Genomic DNA, 10,573 nt, shown 5'->3' on the forward strand with positions numbered 1-10,573 from the left:
GCAGGTGGCAGCAGGCCCCGCAAGCAGCTTGCGTTATTTCATTGCTGTCTGCGGCGTTGACCTAGCGCTTTGGTGCCAGCGGGCCGTCAAAGTTACTTCTTCATTCCTTTGGGCCTCTGAAAGGGCATTTCCTCGGTGGAAGTGGACACGTGATGCCCAGCGGAATGACGAAGTAAATTTGGCAGACGGCCGGCATTCAAGCGGTAGGCCAACGCCGCAGATAGCAAAGAGATAACCCACGCTGCTCACGGGCCGGACCGGTGGTGACCTCGGAAACGTGACGAAAGGCCGGGGGGTGGTGACATCAACGACACATACGCTTTTTCCAGGCAGTTTCGGCTTCAAGGAGCCTGACAAGGGGAAATAATTGTTCGCGTAGCTCCATCATGAAATCCGCTATTCAAAGTTTGGTTGTTGGAATAGGTAATGTCGAGGGAGGGCCCCAAAGTACTCATTTGCTATAGCCAGCTATTGTTGATAATTAGAACGTTAATTACTGTTTCTTCGCTAAAACACACGTAAGTGCGCCAATTTCTCTGCAATTAGAAGCTGCCAATCTGTACACTCCAATGTTAGATATATTATTACTGTGATTTATTTTTTCCGATTTTAAAGATTTTGTACAGCTAAAAAAGCACCCTCTATTTCGGCGTTGACTGAGCTAGCAGGCACTCAACTTGCACCGCACTGCGTGGGCTAGGCGAGGCCAGTACAAGCAATGAGGCACGAGGCCATGTGTGCGATTAACACCAAAGTGGCCACCGATTGGGGCATCTTGAAGACCACGATAAACTGTGTAGCGCAGGTGAGATTGCATAACTACGAGAAGATCAGGACCGTCAAGATATACGTTTCGCAAATATAAGGTGCCATAGTTCAAGGAGGACATGAGCACAAAGTAGTCGCTGGGAGATGATAGAACGTGGTCAATTCTCTTAAATAGGCATCCCGTCGTGCTTCGTCAGCAAAGTAAGCACCTCGCTCGCGCAAAAGAGGCAATCGACGGATTGAGTGCACGGAAAATCAGAGTCTGCCACACGGTAGCGGGAAAAACAATCCGCATCTTTTTAGAGGCCCCTGGCTTGTATACATGGAAGGTGTACTCCTGCAGGTGCAGCGCCCATCCGTCGATTTTGCCAGTGCGATATATGAAAGAGGCGAGGCAACAGAGGCCATGGTGGCCTGGTGAACATCAGGGGGGATGACACTTCTCTCCGATGCACACACTAGTCGGTGAATATGGCTGGCATTGCCTGTCTGTAGAGGATGTACGACATACGAAGTCTGGCCCAGAGGCCGATTACCAATTCAAAGATCTTTCAATAGCCTAGAGAATACGTCGAAGGGATTCGCGTGCTCACGCGAGAGATCACTGGCAATCATGCTGTGAGTTTCATTGCTGCCACAAGTTGTCGTCGTCGGAGTGCCCTTCTTAAGAGTTGCATCATCCATTGTAAAGTTTCTAGAGTAACGTCTTGCAGGAGGCAAACGTGGGCCATGGAAAGCCCCTGTAATGTATTTGCGTGCAGAAGTCAAAACTAACAAATTAAAGGCAGGTTCTGCTTGCCGTAATGCTCAGGACCTGCTTACGCCGCTAAGTAAGAGAGCCAAAAAGCAAAGTAAGCACCACATTGTTGTTTCTTTTTATTGTTTTACTGCTTTATTTTTGTGTCATTCTTATATTGATACAGGAGGCACGCGGTATAGCATCAGAAAATTACTCCGTAATGGGCGATTACCTTAAGACATTTCCCTTACAACAAAATCTGCTGCCTACTCATTCGAATATTTCGGTGCTTCGAGCTGCAAACGCAGCTGCCTTCTGCGCAACTGCCCATGTGAAATTTATTACTCGAACATTCACGAGCACAATCTTCGGCAATGCAACCTTTTCCTGCGGCGCTGGACAGCAGCAGAAACGTTACGACAGTAAATACGACAATCCTACGAGAGGGGTCGTTGCGCGGCATAGCGAATTAGTCCGTTCCCTGCAAATAGAAGAAAGAAGCTGTGGGCCACAAAAAAGAAATCTTCACCTCTTATGCCTAATTGCTTGACATCTAAGCTTTAGTGGCGTCTTTATAGACTGAAATTGCTGCAGTTGTTGCAAATATGTTGCATGTGTGAGATCTCACACTCGTAGGCAATGCCTGTTGCTGTGTAGGTACACGCATTTACCTAAGCTAAACCATAAAGGGTGCTGACATCTCTAGCCATCGTCAGCGACTTGAAATCAACACTGATAAAATATTACATTCCACCATTTACTTGATATGGAAGGTCGATGGTGTTCTATTCTGACTTCGCACAAAAATTAAGCTCGGGAGGAAGTGACCATAAAAGAACTAGCGTTCTGCATTTGCGCACTGAAGAAGCGCATACGTTCCACTTGCGGACACGCAATATTGCAAATTTCTGATGATGATCAAGCAAAATAGTTATTTGATGGCTACACAGCATTAAAGGCCTTCATCGGCCCAAGCAGGAGCAATGGCAAATCAACCTCAAATACAAACACGAATGTTAAGTGGCAACGTTTGGAACACTTATACAAAGTAGTTAGTTTTCAGACGTGTTTGCAAATGATCCGGGTGCCCTTGCTTTGCTGAAAATAAGAAGTCATTTGTATGCCATAAATAGCATAGAACAATCAAATAATATGTATAATCAGAGGGGCCAATAATAATGTTAGAATCTGCTAATAGCTCAATATTGTTACGGTGAAGGGAGCGCAGAAGCTGGATTGTACTAGACGAAGAAGAAGTCTGGCAGTTGCCTGATCGCCATACACGCCAGTTGTAAATATACGGTATTTTACACTCGTGGGCCTGCTTTCTTCCTGCAACATTTTGATGGAAGGTGCGGCGTACAATCACGGAACTTCGCAGCGGACGTCATCTACCTGCCGCCACAATGGCAAATCAACCGACACAAGCGACAATGCCTCAGCAGCCCGTGCCAACGGTCATCCTCACTCATCCGCGGGACCCAGGGACATTTTGTGGCACGGACAACGCCGACGTCGAGGACTGGCTTACGATGTACGAACGAGTGTGCGACAACAACAGGTGGGATCCAACAATGATGCTAGCAACGTCATATTTTACCTAAGAGGAACGGCGCGGCAATGGTACGACACACACGAAGCTGACCTAACGAGCTGGGATGTCTGCGAAGAAAAAATACGAGACCTGTTTGGCAGACCTGTCGGTCGTCAGCTGGCGGCAAAAAAAGAACTTGCGTGTCGCGCTCAAACGTCCACAGAATCCTATGTCGTCTACATACAGGATGTACTGGCTCTCTGTCGCAAGGCTGATAACAACATAACCGAGGCAGACAAGATTGGTCACATATTGAAAGGTATTGCAGACGATGCCTTCAATCTCCTGATGTGCAAGGATTGTGCCACTCTGGATGCAATTATAAAGGAGTGCCGGCGGTTCGAACAAGCGAAGGGCCGCAGCGTCGCTCAGACTTTCGACCGATTGCCCAATACCGCCGCGACATCTTCTTGCGAAGACCCGCCGCGCTTCGTTCAACCCACAGGACCGGAATAAATCACGCGCATCGTTCGCCGTGAGCTTGAGGCCATCGCTCCGGCTCCAGTCCGTTCTGACTGTCCGGAAAGCGTGCCCGCTATCTCCGTTATACAAGCGGTCGTTCGGGAGGAAGTAGCAAGTTTCGGTATCTCTCTGCTCGGTCCGCCATACAAACACCTACCAGAATTCTCCGGCCGCTCGCTCCCAGAACCAAAGCTTTCCGCCCCCTCGTCGCAACCCAGCTGACTGGCGCACAGCGGATGATAAACCTATCTGTTTTAATTGTTCCAGTATTGGACACATCGCCCGTCATTGCCGCAACCATTGTTCGTTGCCTCATCGGTGGTCGACTCCGAGTCACTACCGCCAAGTACCAGACAATCGTACTTTCTCCCCCTATACCCCGACTAGGAACATCAACTCCGACAGTGCTCCACCATGATCCAGCCGCTCCCCGTCTCCGCAAGGTCGTAGGTCCCGTTCGCCTCTCGTTCACCGCTCTTCGTCCCCTTCTGCAACCGGGCGCTTCGCTTCGGGAAACTAGGCGGTGCAGCTCCCGGAGGTGAAGCTGCAACTCCGACCAGGCCCACAAATCCTCTGTTCACCCTGCCTACATGTGGAAACCTACTGGACATAGAAGTTGATGGCGTTCCTGTTAGATCTCTCGTTGACACAGGAGCGCAGCTTTCAATTATGAGCGCTGCTCTCCGCCGAAGGCTCAAAAAGGTTCTGACACCCGCCGTACCGTGCACTGTGCGAGTCGCCGATGGGAGTACTTCACCTGTCCTTGGAATGTGCACAGCACGTGTGACCATTGGGGGCCATTATGCCATTGTTCTATTTATCGTCCATGAACACTGTCCACACGACCTAATTCTCGGCCTCGACTTCCTTTCGAAACACTCTGCCCAAATTGACTGCTCCGCTGGTGTTTTACAGGTGGATCTGCCGCTTCCTGCCGACGCAACAACTTGTGTTTCACACCGCTTATGTTCTGCTGAGTTTGCAAGGCTGTCTCCACAAGCGGCTACAAGTGTCCTCCTGACGTCCTGTCCTCCTGTACCTGATGGCGAGTACGTCGTGTCGCCGCTTACTGACGTGGTTTTGTCGCGCAATATTGCCCTACCGAGCACCTTAATCCGGATCCGCGAAAACTGCGCTCGCGTGCCCATCCTCAATTTTGGATTTTCGTCGCATGTGCTGCCACACGGTATCGCCATAGCGCATAGCACTCCTTTGGAAGAATTTGAGATTTCTTCTTTGACCTCCGACTCCTTCATCAGTACCAACGGACCTTTGTCACCCAATCCTCCGTACTCGACGCCTGCGGACGATGTTTCTAAGATGATCGCCCCTGACCTTCCTTCCGAGCGAACAACAGCTCTTCGTCACCTCCTGTCATCTTTTCGGGACAGCTTTGATTTGGACGACCGTCCACTTGGCCAGACATCTGTTACGCATCGCATTAACACCAGTGACGCCAGCCCCATTCATAGGCGGCCATATCGTGTCTCCGCATCAGAAAGGGCCATCATACAGAAAGAAGTAGACAGGATGATGGACAAGGACATCATTGAACCTTCCAGTAGCCCGTGGGCATCACCGGTTGTCGTAGTAAAGAAAAAAGACAACTCGTGGCGCTTCTGCGTTGACTACCGTCACCTCAACAGGATAAGAAAGAAGGATGTTTATTCCCTGCCGCGCATTGATGATGTTCTTGACTGCCTTCATGGATCCCAATACTTTTCATCAATTGACCTCCGCTCCGGCTATTGGCAGATTAGCGTCGATGAGATGGACCGCGAGAAAACAGCCTTCGTCACACCGGACGGTCTGTACCAATTTAAAGTCATGCCGTTTGGATTATGCGATGCGCCAGCTACATTCGAGCGCATGATGGATTCTCTCTTGCGCGGCTTGAAGTGGTCTACATGCCTCTGTTACCTCGACGATGTGATTGTGTTTTCGCCGAACTTTGAGAGCGATCTGTGGCGCCTCACAACCATACTCTCTGTGTTTCGCAGGGCTGGCCTTCGGCTAAACTCCTCCAAGTGCCATTTCGGTTGCCGTGAAATTAACATGCTCGGCCATCTCGTAAACGCCACCGGAATCCAACCTGATCCACAGAAAGTTCACGCCGTGCGAAACTTTCCTGTACCTTGTTCAACATATGATGTCCGCAGTTTTATGGGCGTATGCTCTTATTTCCGGCGATTTGTGAAAAATTTTGCCGACATCGCTCACCCTCTCCCTGACCTTCTTAAGAAAGACGTCTCTTTCTCTTGGGGACCTTTGCAGAAGAAAGCCTTTTCTACCCTGATTGAGCGGCTTTGGATTGAACGGTCCAATTCTGTCACACTTTGACCCTTCTGCGCCCACTGAAGTACGAACTGACGCGAGTGGTCATGGCATCGGCGCTGTCCTCGCTCAGCGTCAACAGGGCCAAGACCGCCTTATCGCTTACGCTAGCCGCCTTCTTTCGACGCCCGAGCGAAATTACTCCATTACCGAGAGAGAATGTCTCGCGCTCGTATGGGCGGTCGCGAAATTCCGGCCGTACCTTTTCGGTCGGAGCTTCTGCCTCGTAACCGATCATCACGCCCTCTGCTGGCTCTCCTCTTTGAAGGACCCAACTGGATGACTTGCACGTTGGGCATTGCGTCAACAGGAATATACATCTTCTATTATGTATAAGTCAGGGTGCCTGCATAAAGACACTGACTGCCTGTCCCGCTATCCCGTGGATCAACCGGACGATACCGATGCAGACTCGGACATCAGTGTAATCCATCTCCGACTTCCTCCATATTGGCGACGAGCAGCGCAAAGATCCTGTTATTCGAACACTTACGAAACGCCTAAGCTCCTCGCCCAATGACCCGTCCCTCCGCATGTTCACCTTGCGCCATGGAACTTTATACCGTCGTAGCGTTCGTCCTGACGGCCCGGAGCTCCTCCTAGTCGTTCTCAAGCACCTTCGGCTAGCCGCGCTCCAGCAACTTTACGACGCTCCTGCTGCTGGACATCTGGACATCACTCGTACATACTTCCGCCTGCGGCGCCGCTTCTTCTGGCCCGGCATTTATCGCTCTGTGCGCCGTTATGTCACTTCTTGCGACCTGTGTCAGCGCCGGAACACGCCTGCTACGCCTCCCGCTGGTTTGCTTCAACCAATCGATATCCCCACAGGGCCTTTCTTTCGTGTGGGCCTAGACCTCCTGGGCCCCTTTCCAATTTCTATCAAAGGCAACAAATTCATTGCTGTAGCAACCGATTATGCCACGAAATATGCCATCACGCGAGCGCTACCAACCAGCTGCGCTACAGATGTCGCAGACTTCTTACTATACGACGTCATCCTGCACCACGGCGCCCCTTGCCAGTTGCTGACGGATCGCGGCCGCTACTTTTTATCGAAGGTCGTCGATGACCTGCTCCGCTCTTGCGCAACAGAACACCAGACTGCTACTGCGTACCACCCTCAAACGAACGGCCTCACCGAGCGACTCAACTGCACGCTTACTGAAATGCTGGCCATGTACTGTTCCGACGATCACCGTGACGGGGACGTCGCTTTACCATACATCACTTTCGCATACAACTCGTCCTGTCACTGGTTACGTTCGCGATGCTATTGACTTAGCCGCCCAGGCCCGAGATGTCGCCCGTCATCACCTCACAGTCTCGCAAGCTTCTCAAAAGCGACGCTACGACCTTCGGCACCGAGACTACCATTTTTCACCTGGAACGACGTGAAGGCGTTCACCGCCTTCACATCGCGTCGGCTTGTCGGAAAAACTACTTTCCCGGAATTCTGGTCCGTACCAGATCTTACGCCAACTGTCCGACGTGACATACGAGATCGCCCCAGTCGGACAGCCTTCAGTGCATCGCAACGTCAACAGCGATGTTGTTCACATCGCCAGGCTTAAGCCCTATGTCCCCCCCATTAAGTGAAGCTCTATAATTTGCACCGGGACGGAGCTACTCCACCGGGAGGGTGATGTTACGGTGAAGGGAACGAAGTTGGATTGGACTAGAGTAAGACGAAGTCTGGCAGTTGCCTGAACGCCATATACGCCAGCTGTAAATATACGTTATTTTACACTCGCGGGCCTGCTTTCTTCCTGCAACAATATGCAAGCAACACAAGAGAAGTTCCTTTATGCCAAAGCACACGCATGCTGAATTTTTCTTTAAGCAAGAATAACTATAACATAATGCGAAGGATAACTGACCCTGAACCGAGAGTGAGGTTGGAATGATGCGATACTAAGGCGTTTCTGGTGCCTGGCATAAAAAAAAATATTTGTTTGTAGTATATATGTATTATATTTAGACTGTATCGCCACCCTCTTCATGTTGCACAATGGCTCTACCAATATTTGTTCATGGCATAAATAAACTTCTTCGTCGAAACCAAAAATGCGCAGCGTAGGTACATGTGGGTGTCGGTTATTGTTCATAAATCACAAGTTTTCGGTATCATGCGCCTATGACTTCCTTAGAATACCCCCCCCCCCCCCCCCCCCATGGCTTCAACGTCGTTCAATGCGAAGGGTGAGTGTCTTACCGCTTTCGTGGCACTAGAAGAACTGAAAATTCACAGACTGATAGGCTGGTCCGTGTGTGTGAACAGGCTGCTTTGCGCGAGTGTGGATATTAGTTCAGTGCTATAACATCGGAAGCGAAACATGGCAAGAAAGAATTGCAGTTAAATTAGATAAAAACGTTCAGCTTCACTGGAAACATAGACCGTCAGTTGGGAAGCAGATGCAAGTGTAAATACTTAAATATTCATAAAGAGTAAAGAATATTCGCCTTCTGCTAAATAATGGGAAGTGTGAAATGGCAAACGTGAAAAAAAGCCCATTATCTCATTTCATATAGATGCATTGTTGTTAACTTCGAATTGTGGTGTTTTTCTAACGTCCTAATTGCTGCAATAATAAAGTCCCCTCACGAAAGCTCTATTCTGTGGGGCACACAATAGGCTCAGATCTCACGGAACTAAAAAAAATTTACTCAGCATAAAGTCTAAGCATGCATCATTACAAAAATAAAGCATGCTTCTTAGCAAGAGCATAAGAGGACGGCAGGTCAATTTATACCCATAATCAGTATTTATCTTAGAGGGAACCCTTAGTTTCAATTCATTCAACGCGCTACAAAAAATTGCTGGTGGATGCGACCTCGTTATCTGGCAATGCGGAATGTCTAAAGGATTTTGATGCCTTTGCTGCATAATAACTTTGCATCATGTTTCAGTGCACGCGTTTCTAACTTTCTAATTTAGTGTCATTTCAAAATCGCTTTATGAGAGGAAACTTCCATTAGGCGGCAGACATCGGCATTTTCGCTTTCTTGCAAGACATCGTTATTACACCTGTAATGAGATTAATTCTCCTTGACAACTTCACTCAGTTCGCATTTCAGCGGCTGTGAACACTCTTTAGCCCATGTGAAAAATAATAAACATAAGGTAGAACACCATCCGGCATGGCGCTCAAGTAGTTTTCAGCGCTCCTAACAATGTGCAAAAACCGTCTCAAGCGATTTCAAAAAAGTTTGACATTAGAAACATAGAATGCAGCTGCGGTTCTAAAAATCAAAAATTCACAGAAAGCAGAATACGTATTGCGTACCGGATTACGTTACATGTGGCAACATGTACATGGAACAAACGGCTCGGTTCATAAGCAGTCATCTAAAAGAACATCGACATTCCCTCAGAAAAGAAAATCATTCGCACTTATCTAACCACGGTAACCTATGTCATTGTAAACCGGTATATTTCGACACTGATATTTTGCTAACACGTGAAATTACAGAAGCGTTACATATAATATGGTATGTTGAAAATGCGTGAGTCAACCACCGGTCGCTACACTGACAAAGAATTTGTGTTCTTGTGCACTGCTTGAACTATTGTAAGCTGTTTTTATAAAAAATGACTCGTTTTCCCCATGCTCACTGCAGCATGCTGGTGCTTTTATGTTCGGTCTCTTTCGAAAAATAAACAGTTGTGAATGAGCGTTCGTGAGCCCACCTTCACCGCATCCTTGACTATCTTACGCGGTACAAATATCACCATGAATACTCACCAACTAGCCCAAGTATCAGTTCTGCTGCAGAAAAGCCAAATTTTTGTGGCCGCATGCTCCTGTCGAGAATTGTCGCAGCTAAAGCTGAGTGATGATCTTTTTTGCGAATAAGAAAAAATCTTGTCAAAGCTTCCTGCTAGGCAACGCGCTTTTGGTTGACCTAAATAGAACGCTGATAATTTCTGTACGATAGTACCCAAGTGCCGGCTAAGCAAAGTCAATGAGCTTAAGGGCGCGTCCATGAGTTCGACTGTTATATTAAAAAACAGCGTATATCTATAGTGAGACGAAAGTACCGCGCACGAAGTGCACATGCATAGAAATTGTTTTCATCACACTTACCAGAGCGCGTATTGCAGAATTCCAAAATGTGAAAGCTGAATTGTTTATGCAAGGCGGCGCGCCCTACTATGCACCACCGCTAAAAGCAAGCACGCATGTGCATCCCCTGCCGAGGCAAAGCCTGTCCTCCTCCCATTCCCGCTGAAGCACCTTGACTACGGGAATGGTGACTTCTGTATGTTTCAAGAAACTATATCTTTGTGCTAAATTCGGCGGAATGAAATTTTAAAAATAAAGTGGAACCACGGAAAGCCTTCTCTTCCCGGTATTTCGAGACAGCTTGGCTGCACTGTTCGGCCACAATGCGCGACCTAGCATCTCCTGCGTGCAACAGGAGGTCTGCACGTGCTCACGATCCCACCGGAGGGCACACCCACCGCCGACCTGGGAACGCGTGTGCATCCCCTGACGAGGCAAAGCCTGTCCTCCTCCCATGCCCGCTGAAGCACCTTGACTACGGGAATGGTGACTTCTGTATGTTTCAGAAACTATATCTTTGTGCTGAATTCGGTGGAATGAAATTTAAAAAATAAAGTGGAACCACGGAAAGCCTTCTCTTCCCGGTATTTCGAGACAGCTTGGCTGCAC

General features: G+C 48.6%; 1 long non-coding RNA gene across 1 annotated transcript; it reads right to left on the reverse strand.

Annotated features, from left to right (window-relative positions):
• Positions 1-1,620: 1,620 nt before the first annotated feature.
• On the reverse strand, positions 1,621-8,298 carry LOC129384744 (uncharacterized). Its single transcript, XR_008612394.2, has 2 exons — positions 8,113-8,298; positions 1,621-1,988 (listed from the first exon to the last, which is right to left on the reverse strand). It is a non-coding gene; the product is annotated as an uncharacterized lncRNA (long non-coding RNA).
• Positions 8,299-10,573: the final 2,275 nt, after the last annotated feature.

This window comes from Dermacentor andersoni, chromosome 4, assembly GCF_023375885.2.
Source record: "Dermacentor andersoni chromosome 4, qqDerAnde1_hic_scaffold, whole genome shotgun sequence".
Taxonomy (NCBI): Eukaryota; Metazoa; Arthropoda; class Arachnida; order Ixodida; family Ixodidae; genus Dermacentor; species Dermacentor andersoni.